We start from the raw sequence: 13371 nt of genomic DNA on the forward strand, positions 1-13371 counted from the left end.
TGATGCGACGCCTTGCAGGATTTGGTCGCGAAGAGACTCGTCGGGCCAAGCGCCGAACGCACAAGCAGGCGCTAGCCTTTGTAGCGCAGTAACGAAGTCCTGAAAGGTTTCCCCGGGTAGCTGCTTCCTGTCCCTGAAGATAATTGGGTGCATCTGGGGGTTGGTGCTTTGTTCGTAGTGCTGGTCGAAGATGCGAAGAATGTCTTCGAAAGTAGTAGCTGTCAGGTCCGTTTGCGACGCGAGGTCGTAGTAGAGACGCTGCCCTTCAAAGCCCAAGCTGCTGAGTAAAATGGCTTTCTTGCTGTTGTCTTGTAGGGCCTCGCATCCGTTCGCCTAGAGAAACGTGCAAAACGAACGTTTCCACCTGAGCTGCGGTACCGAAGGAGTACCTAGTAATGCAAGGAAAGGCGGCATGGGGGAGGGGGGGGGGGGAGGGTGCGAACGCCATGCTGGGCACCGAGAACAAAGGTGGGGGATTTGAGGTGGACGGAGCAGAAGTAGACGTAGCGTCTTGCATGTCCGAAGCAAGATAGGAGCAGGAGTAGAACGGCCAGGGTACGTAGTACGAAGAGTAAACGGTTTACGTCGTCGCCAGTTTGTAGTAGCTTCGACGGGGCGGCCGGACGGAGGACCTGCTGCATCAGGCCTAAACGACCGGGTCGTGCAGTGCCGCAAAGAAGAGCCGGACTGCTCAAGTCAGGGACCCGACAAAGAATCAATTGAGCAAGGGGAAACGCTGCAGGCTACTTACAGCGCTTGGCGCTGTGTGGAGCCCTGACGTAAATGACCCAAAACCGAATCCGGAAGCCAACACAGGATACCATAGCTTACTTGGGAGCGCCAATGAACAACTTATCGATTTCTTGCAATCTTGCTCTCTTCATTCTTCAGAAAGGTATTTAGCCTGCAAACAAATAAAAATATGGTTGTCGAATGCTCGAGGTATATAATCACGAGCCATAATTGCGAACACCGCATTTTGAAATGCATGTCGCTCGACCGCACGATCACCCGTGATGAGAAAGAACCGAAAATACTGGGTCACGCTTGTCCCAACTAAGGTACGCATTACTGTTGCCGAAAACACATAGTCTCGGCATATCATGCGCCTTATAAGCGTGCATGAGTTACAGTGGTTACACAAGTATGCCGAGCACAAATGTGCCACAATTTTTATTAGCTTTGTGCAATTGCAAGCTAGGAAGCGGACTGTTTAAGCCGTGTATAGCGTTTCGTGAGTAATTTGAGCCGCTTACATTCATTGTCTTGCAAGCAATCTGGTTGGGGCTTGCACTCACCCACTGTGCATGGTTGCGGGAAATGTTACTGATATCAAACGAGCGCATACGCTGCGAAGAAGCTACGAAATTTGTCCGGCGGCTTTCACTGTATGAGTCAGAGTGGTTGTTCACACGCGAATTGAACGCTACCGGGTGATCTTAGCCGGTTCCGCATAGCATTCACGTTGTGAACAAGTGTGCAAGGTGACGGCCGAACATTGCAATCACAGCTAAATTTGTTCATCCTTTTCGTGCAGGCATTTGCTGCCTGCGTCGGCCCCATCGACTTGCAAGCTGATGTCAACGAAGGGAATGTGGATTGTGGCAACGCTCCTCGCATGGCACTACTGATGTTAGACGGTGACGGCAACGTAGTGCACGATGAAAGCTTCGGCGGCCAACTCGGATTGCTGCTCCCTCTGCGCATAGGACAGCAACGAAATCTCAGAGAGACGCCTCTCGGGGCTTTTTCGCCAGTGGGCAAGGCGGCGACCGCGCAATGCAGACACTGCTAAATTTGTTCATAATTTTCGTGCAGGTTAATACAGGGCGCCTTGCTTACGAATTTCGTGGTGACTGTTTGTGCCTGGTCGTGCTGCCTTGCTCAGGCGTGTTGTGTGCGTGCACCGCCGGATGTTTTGCCTCATTTTGCTTTCCCGTTCTGCTTCTAAGTTACGATGTAGGAATGAACCCCCGGCCCGGTATATATAGTAAGTGGCCAACCAACAGCAATTTTGCAAGATCAAATGGATTCATCACGAGAGCTCAAAGCAATGAGGAATAAGTTAGACGTGCACATAACCGAAACAAACAAAAGACTAGCTACTATTGAAAAGATAATGGATGTGTTTGCGCTGCTAGCCCAATAGACGGAGGGCTGTGAGCGTACCGTGCACCATCTTCATGGTGAAATTGCAAGGCTACAGCTGAAATTGGTGGACCTTGATGATTAAAAACTTTATCCCTCATTAAAGGGAAGGGGGCAATGGACCTTGAGTATTATAGTCGGCGCAACAATCTGATTATCTTTGGTGTAGATGAACCTGAATCTGAAACCGACAACTCGCTGAAGCAGATGGGCGAAATCTTCCAACAAACTTTGGAAGTAAGAGTGAGTAGTATTCAGAGGATTCATCGTTTATGAAAAAAACAGTCAACAAGACAGGACCGGTAATTTTGAGACTGTTTGGTTTCAACGAAATATATCTTCTCAAAAACACCAAGAAATAGAAAGGCACAATAATTTCCCTATCTGAGGACTACACCGTTCGAATTGAGAGCATAAGAAAGTCGCTTTGGGCTATGGTCCGGGACAAAAAGCCGGAAGATGAAGTGTGCCTTCGCCAGGATAAGTTTACATTCAAGAAGGAAGTGTAGGCGTGGGACGAGGTCGAAAATCTGGGATGTAAGTTGGCTAGTTTTCTTGAAGAAACAGGCATTCATGCCACTTCGAGTGTCCTGGTCAAACCAGCCGTTCAGAGGGAAAGTCGAGTAGGCACCAGGCGTAAACCGCCAATGCACCTTAGTGACAAGCCCGAACACTTCTTCCATTACGGCTTGTATCCTTTAGTGCCCAAAGCGTTGTCAACAAGGTGACCGATTTTGAAACGATCATTTATGACCTCGATCCTCACTTAGCATTGCTTACCGAGGCTCGGCATCATGCTGAATCAAGGACAGCGATATTGTGCCCCCGTCGTACAAAATTTTTAGATGTGATCGGCTGACTCGTGGCGGTGGTGTAACGATAGTGGTTAAAGAACACATAAAAACAACCCTACTGCCAGGCATACCAGGCCATGAAAGTTTGTTCTGCGTTGAAAGTTTGTTCTGAAAGTAATGATACGGCCGTCCTAGACTATTTAGAATTGGCTTTAGACCGCATGCCGGAAGAAAATGATGCAGATGAATTATGGATGTATCTTATAGAGATGGTGAGCAGTTCATTATATATATGTTTGTGAAAAAAAGAGCTAAGCGTTTACATCAAAGCAATTCATGGGTTTCTCGTCAGTTAATACATCTAAAACGTCAGCTACGTTGTGCGCGGCAACGAAAACCGAAAAATCCCGAGAGATTATCGGCCCTTAGCACTCAAGTTCGAAAGAAATTAGGAGCGTTTAAAACGAAGCTTTTTTTAGTACAACACTGAATAATTACCTTAAAACATCACCTCAAAACATTTGGCGATACGTTGCCCAATCAAAGCCTTCAATCAATGGAATAGTTGTAAATGATACCGTGTGCAACAATCTCCAAATTATTGCCCATGAATTCAACGCGTTTTTTTGGTTCTGTATTCAGCCGAAGAGATGAGAGTGCTGCAATAGATTTAAGGCCCGTTTATAGTACGACGTTATCGGCGCACGGGCGAGCGTCGTTCGCGGTCAGTCACCCTACGTCGGTTGCGCTGCGCCAGCCGAGATGCCATCCCCTCTATACTTCAACACGCGCGTCGTAGGCTGCTATCTTCGGAGCATGCGCAGAAGGTTCGCCAAGTCGCGCGCCATCCGCAAAAGCTGTCTGCGGAGTTGTGTTGGCGCCTTTTTCTTCGCGCGCAATGCATTGTGGTGCCAGAGTTCCGCTGACTTCGACGCGCGAATGGCTCGGGAGCCATATCGGCACCGGGCCCGTCGGGGCGCGTTTGAAGCCGCCGGTTAAGGCCCGTTTATAGTCCGACGTTATTGGCGCGCGGGCGAGCGTCGTTCGCGGTCAGTCACGCTACGTCGGTTGCGCTGCGCGACGACCGCACGCCAGGTTTCATCCTAGACGCGAGCGCTCGTTTCTCCCCTGGCGGAGCGATTTCATCTCCAACGGGTGTAGGTTTCCGTCGCCGCTTCCCTTCGCGGTCGCGCCCGCGTTCAGTTCGCGCTGCGCGCGAAACGTCTCTTGTTTGCGACGGCGCCTCTTCGGATGACCGGAAATTATTATTGTGTTGTTAACTGTCACGACAACAATGTAAACATGAAAGGGTTGATGCCACCAGTGAAATTCTGCCGATTCTCAAGAAAATGGTACGAAAGAAGCAGACGACAGACATGGATTACTGCGATGCGCCGAGCGAAGTAAACAACTGGCAAACGAAGCGAGCTCGTTCATTGATCACTGCTGAGTGTATGACGGTTTCTATATGTAACCCACGTGAATTTCATAATTACTCGGTACATAATCCTTTTATTCATATAAAAACTTTAAGTTCAACGAGCGCTTGTCCTGTCTTCATTCTCGTGTTTCGTTTGTGTGTGCGCTGCCCAAGAATGGAAACCACGTCTGTTGTATGCGCTAGCAGTGGCCGAAGTTCGCGCGTGCCGAGAAATTGAATATGTGCATGATGCATTGAACATGACCGTAGTTCATTCCCGCTTAACCACTGCACCGATCGATCGGGTTACTCGTCGATACACACCCGCGTCTTGGTCGCGCCGGCATTGCTGAAGCAGGAATGATTAATAATACTCTCAACTTCCGTCTCTTGAGTACTGTTAAAGAATGGCCAGGCTGTCTACATTGCTGCCTCTATTCCATATTGTAGGGGACGTACTAGTTAAAGTTCTGTGCGCATGTCGTACTTGTGCTATGCAGCGACATATCTTGTTTATTTCCGCACAATGTCGATAGAAGTCCGTTGTCGCCATCAGAGACAACACCGATTTGTAGCAAACATAATGTGAGAAACTGCAAAAATGACTTTAGCTCGTAGGTGCCGTATGTATGTGCCGCATCGTATGTGCTGACGATTCTTCCGGCGACACATACGATGTCGTTTCCAATTACCTGCTCAGCGTCACTTACATGATTAAGCAGACGCTGCCCTTTCGCCGAATTGCAGCCATAAAAATAATCGTCAAGCGTACCGATCTTCTTAAAGGCAAATATAGCGTGTGCAGTTTGTTTCACACTAAGGGGAAAACTCGGAACGTATTGCATCGCGATGCGGCAAGCAATGGAGTCGTGCGGCGGCAGCAGCTTGAGCAGGCGCACACGCTTGAGGGGCGGTGTCGTGATCTGCGTCGTCTGCTACGGCGGCGCGCGCTGGCCGCATTTTCGGGAAGCGTGGTACTGTCAGGGGCAGTGCACCGATTTCATCGGTACTGCGGGAACTGAGCTGATATTCTTTACTAAACGTTGTGCGTCGCCAAACTCTCATCCTTCATTGGCGATAATGGAGTTCCACAAACTTCTTTTGACAGCATAGTTCATTTGTTCTTTCGAAAGGCCGGAGTACTGAGCGTGTGCACGTATATTTCTTCACTGTGTGTGCTACCGTAATGAGCAGCGACAAAACGCACCAAGATGTGCGCGCAACGTGCTCAGTCTTTGTTTAACTCGAAAGGAAAACAAAGAACTCAACAATGGGAGTCGAACACGATGAAACAAACAGACACGATTAAATGAAAGTTTTATGTTCAGACAATGAGCTGGAAGTGATTTTTCTCGACAATCATTCGCTACACCAGACAGACCCTGCCCGCCGGTGGGGAATTGGACACGTCACGCTCGGAACTTCAGTTAGTATCTCGTCATGTCCCCAGTGGCAGCGATGACAGCGCTCATCCTGGAAGGCAGTGAAGTGTAGAATGACTTGATCAGGGATGTGTTCATTCGCAGCACGTCTCAGTCGCTGACGATGGTGAATCGAAGCCTAAGCTCGGGCGACTGCAGATAGAGGGGATGGTGCGGCAGCGATACTTTCAATGAGCCCCAGACATTTTAAATGATGGTGGCGCCCGGGGATTGAGGCGGCCACTCCAAGAGAGGGACTGCGCGTTCTTCCAGCAGTTCTTGCACAACACGAGCAGTGTGGATCGGCGACCTATCGCGTTAGGATATATAGTCGCCTTCCAGAAACGGGCTGTCAAGAATGTATGGAATCAGTACGTCGTCTATGACTGCCCTGCAGCGATGAACTTACACTGGAGGCGTATCAGTGGGCGTCGCGCAACGCTTAGCAAATACCGGCTCATTTCACGCAGTAACGATGTGATCGGCGCCCTGCACCTGACAGTAGAATGTTTCCCGACAATGCGGCCAGCGCGCGCCGCCGTAGCAGACGACGCCGTTCAAGATCCCGCCCTTCGAGCATCTGCGCGAGCTGCCGCCGCCGCCTGACTCAAGCGCTCGTCGCATCGCGATGCAATACGCTTCGAGTTTTCCCCTAAATGTGAAACAGACTGTACACCGCCCTTCGAAGGAAATGTCCACGCGCACACACGTAGGCACACACCGCGCGCGGCACGAAACGTGCCCAAACACGCGCAGTGCAGGAGGCAATCAAGGCGGCGCGAACGAGAGATGGGAGAGGGGTACCACCCGCTAATAGAATTTTGCTTCGCATGCGGCGCTCTCAACGCCGGCGCAGCAGCGCCGCTCTCGGTGCCGTTCTTGTCTATAGTCCGACGCACTGCAGCGCCGACGTAAGCGGCGGCTGCTAGCGCGCCCCGATGGGCCCGGCGCAAATTTGGCTCCTGCTCCATTCGCACGCCGGCGCCGCCGACTGCGTCGACCCACAATGCATTGCGCGCGAAGAGAAAGGCGCCAACACAACTCCGCAGACGGCAGACGGCTTTTGCGGACGACGCGCGACTTGGCGAAAGTTCTGCGCATGCTCCGAAGATAGCACCGACGTAACCGGCGGCTGCCAGCGCGCCCCGACGTGCCCGGCGCAAATTTGGCTCCTGCTCCATTCGCACGCCGGCGCCGCCGACTGCGTCGACCCACAATGCATTGCGCGCGAATAATAAGGCGCCAACACTACTCCGTAGACTGCATAGAGTTACTATACTGACTCTAGAGGACAAGCTACCCATAGGGCCCATGCATTAAAATCGGGAACCGCAAGAGCTCCGCCATGTTGCTATAGCGCCGAGGTTGCCAGCTCCTGAGACGCTTGCTAGACTTGGTGTCAGTAGTCAGTTTTAATCCGGCAACAGTAGCAGCGTAGCAGCATGGCGTCTCGCTTGTAGTGTTGTGATGTGTGCGTGCAGCCATGTGTTTGGGCTTTATAAGTCGGTTCTTTATTCTATGTTGCGGCATGGTGTGGGTGTGGTCCATGTTGACCGTACAGCTGGCAGTTATGCAACCGAGGGATGATCCTGTTCAAGTTTCCGGCGGTATACGGTTTTCAGCGGTCACGCCTGTTGCAGGAGGATCACTCGACGACGTTACGATCTCAAAGCTGTGGTCAGATTCCTCGTTGGCGTTGCGTAACTCTCTTCGCGCGGGCGCGGTATGTTGCAAAAGCCGCTTTCGCGATCTATCGTCATGACGATAGATCGGGTTTTTTATTATTATAAGTAATGATCCAGCTGTAGGGCACATGTAACCGACAAACGGAAGTCTCAGGAGAGCACCTGAGATGATAGTAGAGCAGGCGGCGCAGGAACCCCAGGGCACCCGAGGGACGGGGGGGGGGGGGGGATCAAAGCTCGAAGCAGAACGGTACGTAGGTTGGGGCCGCTGAGGCAGGTGTGTGCCAGGGAGTGTTCGCACGGATAGCTCCCCTGGCACGCGCAGCCATGCCTCGTAAGGTCGAGATACTTTAAAGGCACCTGCGCCCATGATCTTTCTTTTGCCTCGGCGCAGTGAGCACGATTAACGAGAATAATGTGGAGGGCATCCGGTGCAGTCGCGAATGCATCATGACAAATGTAGCTCGCGTCGCCTGGCATCTGTAGTAATATCAGAGTTGGTTGTATGAACTTTATGCATAATACGCTTTGTTACGGTAGCTTAACGGAATGGGTCTAGAGGATGGTGTTGGTACATTTTTTCGTACCGCCCTAATCCTATACCCCCACTACAAACACACACATACCTCCTTTTTTTATGTATACAAACAATTTCTTGCCATGACGGATCATAGCCTCCTTTATTTTTGAAAAATAGAGGAGGCTATGGACCGATTGACCACTTCAAGTTGTCAACTTGTCGGTAACTGTCGTAGGAATCACTGTAATAAACGCAATTCCACGATCGGATTGTTTACTTTAATTTTTTGTTGTAACACTGAGGACTACATAGAACTTTATTTTGTATATGTGAGAGAAGTATGTGGATATCACGAGCTTAAGCCAATGTGCGATACACAGACAAAGCAGCTGCTACAACATGAACTGCATTGAGGGCCACACAACACATACGTATTTAAATGTGCAAAATATAGGGGGAAGCTTCAAAATATGCTCTGTAGCACTGCAAAGTAAAACATATATTGTATGTGTACAATAAATGTTCAAAAATACAATGCATCAATGTCCCATTTGCCTTCAAGTTTATTATGAAGTTCAAGTTTACTGAAGTTTATTATGAGCATATGTACAACAGGACTCTACTAACACACGCAGTCAAGGTGGCTGTTCGAGGTGTGCTGGCTGCCTCAGTGTAAGAAAAAGAAATTGAGTAAATGTCGACACCAGTGCCACTGCTTCTTGCCTCTGACCTGCACGTGCCTCTGCGGCATCTTTGTGCACAAGTGTGCTGGCGTGGCGAGGCGTAGGAGTCATCCGAGAGAAAGAGTATTGTTTACATGGAGAAGTGGCTGTTCACATTGCCTGTCACTTTCCCTCAAATGTTTCCTTGGCGACTAGGGTGACACACCCGCAGTCAAGGTGGCTGTTCGAGGTGTGCTGGCTGCCTAAAGGAAATTAAAAAAAAATTAGATGAATGTCGATACCAGTGCAATTGCTTATTGCCTCTTACCTGCATTTGCCTCCACGGTCTCTTGGCTTGCGGAGTCTGTATGAGGGAGCTGCTATGGCTAGGCGTAGGCATTGTCTAAGCAAAAAGAAAAGGCCATTTAAATGGGGAATTATGGAAACAAATGCAGTTGTTATGTCTGCTTCTTGCACTCTTCTTGCCTAAATGTTTTCAAACATAGTGTCCAGAACACACCAGCACTTTGACTGCTTCTGCTTTTTACCTGCAGGTGTTGCTGCGAGATCCTTAGTATGGCTGCGTGCAGCATTGTAACACTTGGTGGAGGCATTTGAAGTGGTAGCCAAAAATATAAAGAATCATCCTTGTCTGCACGAATGCTTTCAATTTCTAAATGCAGTGGTAACTACCACTATTGGTGCAAGGCCCCCCCCACATCTATGCGGCAAGTGCCATAGCTCGAAACTGAATTGTTCCTTTAGTGTTTTACAAGGCATCTGATATGTCCACATTAGATTTGATGTGTTTGTTTTTACTTATCCCAGTGTGGAGAGAGCATCATTAAATGGCTGAAGTACTATAGCGCCAAACAGACGACACAAGAAGAAGAGACACGGACGAGCGCTTATGTCCGTGTCTCTTCTTCTTGTGTCGTCTGTTTGGCGCTATAGTACTTCAGTAATATGCACCAACTAGCCCAACAAAAAGTTCTGGTGGAATATCATTAAATGCTTTTTTTTATTTATGCGTGTCTTGTTTTTGGTTTATTTCTGAATTTATCATGATGCTAAAGTGACTTATGTAATGGAAATCAGCTTTTGTTTTGTAGAAAAACAATGCATTTCCTGACCCATTGTTTGACATCCCCTCACTCGTATAATTTTGCAGAGTATCCTACCTATATTGACTTGCTTGACCTCCACTAAAGAGTCTGGCATTTTCAAATACGACTCCTTCCTTAAAATCACTCGACGCTTCTCATAATTTCTGTGCCTTGGGCTTCTGATACCCTGCAGTAACCATTTTTGCTTGTTTCTGACTAGAAATATCTTCTTTAATTTAGAGCTTAAATTTTACTTTTGGAACACATGGAAGGGCTTGCCATTGCATATCTGCATAAAAGGGAAACATGTTTCATTAAACATTTGTAAAATCCAATTGAAGATTGATGAATGCAGCTTGCAGTGTGATATGACTGAATGAGCCATAAAAGTAACTCATCTCACTTGGTAAATGAAAGCACATATTAGTGTGATGCACAAGATACGTTACACTAACGTAGTGGGTTCTCTTGCTTATACAGCAAAACATACGGTGCACGAGAAAAAAAAATTATTTTTGCATAACCCTTGTACACACTGACTTAAGGAAAATGAGCTGGAGCTGTCCACATGATGTACTTATTTTACCTGCGAGTATGGTCAACAAAAATGTGCCCCAGCTGCTTAGTGGTATTCGGGATTTTGTCAGTATTGCATATGTGCCTATAATATATAATTATAGGGTTTTACGTGCCAAAACCACTTTCTGATTATGAGGCACGCCGTAGTGGAGGACTCCGGAAATTTCGACCACCTGGGGATCTTTAACGTGCACCTAAATCTAAGTACACGGGTGTTTTCGCATTTCGCCCCCATCGAAATGCGGCCGCCGTGGCCGGGATTCGATCCCGCGACCTCGTGCTCAGCAGCCCAACACCATAGCCACTGAGCAACCACGGCGGGTAGCATATGTGCCTGTTGCCGAAAATAATGGAATTTTGAAAATGCTCGCAGGGATCTGATGTGCATATATGGAGTTCATGGATACACGAAAAAGATCGTATCAGTGCAAGTGCAACGTATCAAGTGCAAGTGAACGGTCCCACAGGCCCGGAGTCGATCATGCAAATAGATTCGCTGCACAAATTTGTGACCAGAAAAGATATTCCAGATTAAATGGCATGCAAGGAAGTGTTGAAATTATTGTACAGGTAATAAAACGCCTAAGCTAATAATTAGGGGTGTGCGAATATTGAAATTTTCGAACACGAATCGAATACGAATAAGGCGAAAAACTGTCTTCGAATATCGAATCGAATATCGAATATATGTCTACTATTAAAAAATTGCAAAACGAGGTAACAATAGCTTTATTACCCTTTTAAATATAATATTGGATTTTACGAGGCTGCTTCAGGTTAAAGAGGCACTCATTCTAGGTAATGCACTCAGGTAATGTAAGGTAATGCTCTGTCAGGTAAACGCTTGTTGCAGATTATCGCGAAGGAAAATTGACTGCTCAACATGTTCAGAAAGTAAAGGCTCTCTATGCACTGTGACAACATTGGTCCAGGTAACATTTTCTACGTCAATATTTTATTGCGCATACTTACAAAGCCCGCAAGTACATCATATATTGTTATGAAAGAGCCCTGGAATAAAGCTTGGTAAAAAAAAATCGAAACTGATCATGTCTCACGGGCCTGATGCAGATAGACTGGAATAGAGCGTACACATTCATAGTAAGGTTCGTTACACCACTTAAGATCACAGTGCTGTAACGCTGTCTCGTCGTTTTGTACCTTCTTTTGTCCTTGCTTTGTGTTGCGCTGTCACGAACCTTACTATGAATCCCAACCAACTGGCCCAACTTGCCATCTTGATGCAGAGCATACAGATAATGAGCGGATCATGTGAAGCTCTCAGTGAATAAACATGTTCTTAGGAGAATGTGGAGCAAGCGTATAATTCGTTAATTGCTAAATTATTCACAGTCTGTCCGAATATATTCGCCGTTTCGACCATTATTCGGCCGTACTCGAATATTTGGGAATTTACGAATATGCATTTCTCGAATCGAATACGCTTCGAATAAGGAAAATATTCGATTCGTATTCGAAATTTCGAATATTCGCACACCCCTACTAATAATATGTGGATTTATGTACTCGTTATGCAAAACGGAGGTGAGGCGTGCAGACAGGACACAAGAGTAGAGTATTTACAAGCAAACAACACGAGCGCCGCCCACTTCTCTACTCTTGTGTCCTGTCTGCACGCATCACCTCTTTTTTGCATAATGAATCCTTACGAACTAGCTCAGCTTTCTATCGTTCTAAGTCTCGATGCACTCGATTTCGTCTGCATTAGGCACTCGCCTCTTGATTACTTCGTGGCACAGAAATACTCGGCATCAGGCTGTTTTTCTGCGATGGCCTTTGTAGAAGCAAGATTGTTCAAAGTGCAACAATTAAACAGATTCTTTGAGTTGCTTGTGGCTTCGCCAGTACAATTCCGGTACGCTGGTCCGCCTGTCCAGCAATTTCCTACTGAAGGGAAATCTGCAAATAAAAACACCGCTCCGCATGCAGAAAAATGCTCTACTGTGACGCTTCTCAAACGATTGTGATGTACCACAAGAGCTGCCTACTCGCATGATATTTTCAACAAGGAGATACATTCGTTCACTTACATGTGAAGGTATATGCCAGACCAATTCGGGGCTTCGGTGGCACATAAGGCACGAGTGTGCCATAGCGTCCGATGTCGACGCGCGATCGCATGTCAAACCTAAAGGAAACTACTACGCATCCAAAAAACAGATTCGAAACCAAACTTCGCGTCATCGTTTATTGCATGAATGCGTACATCGTGATTTACATTAGTCACGGACTTAGCGATCGCTTTCTGTAAACTAAATATTAACGTACCACCTTCATAAAGCCATCAGGTATGCGTTTTTAGATGACAAAGCATAAGGTGCCCTGTACTTGTTCTCAGCTCTTTCAATAGTATTTGCGCTGGCCACATTGACCAGTAGCAACAGGGCGGCGCCCTAGAGGTTCCCACTTTTCCGGCCCAGCTTTTCCTCTAGAGTTGTTCTACTAACTCTATGGTAGACTGCTTTTGCGGACGGCGCGCGACTTGGCGAAACTTCTGCGCATGCTCCGAAGATAGCAGCCGACGGCGCGCGCGTTCAAGTATAGAGGGGATGGCATCTCGGCTGGCGCAGCGCAACCGACGTAGCGTGACTGACCGCGAACGACGCTCGCCCGCGCGCCGATAACGTCGGACTATAAACGGGCCTATTAGCCGCGAGAACGAACGCGAGCGGCGCTGCGAGCGCCGCTCGCGTGATATCAGTGCACGGACTCATGCCTGTCGTCTGCTACAGTTCGGGCGTTATCCGGGCGCTTTCTGCGGTGTTTTCGTTTGTTCGCCCTTGTTCTCTCTGCTTGTATACTCATGGTGGTCGTCTCAAATATATTTTTACGATGTCTTCCTTTGCGAACATTTATTCAAATCCTAATTTCTTAGACAACAATGCAGCTCTCGAAGGCTACGCTACAGTGCCAGCCGAAGCAACGCATACCAGCCCATTGGGGGTTTTTCATACGCGGATAGACAATCGTAAAAGCATAGCCTATAGGAATCCAGTTATGATACCATACCTGCCG

The sequence above is a fragment of the Dermacentor albipictus genome, chromosome 9 (assembly GCF_038994185.2).
Source record: "Dermacentor albipictus isolate Rhodes 1998 colony chromosome 9, USDA_Dalb.pri_finalv2, whole genome shotgun sequence".
NCBI classification, from domain to species: Eukaryota; Metazoa; Arthropoda; class Arachnida; order Ixodida; family Ixodidae; genus Dermacentor; species Dermacentor albipictus.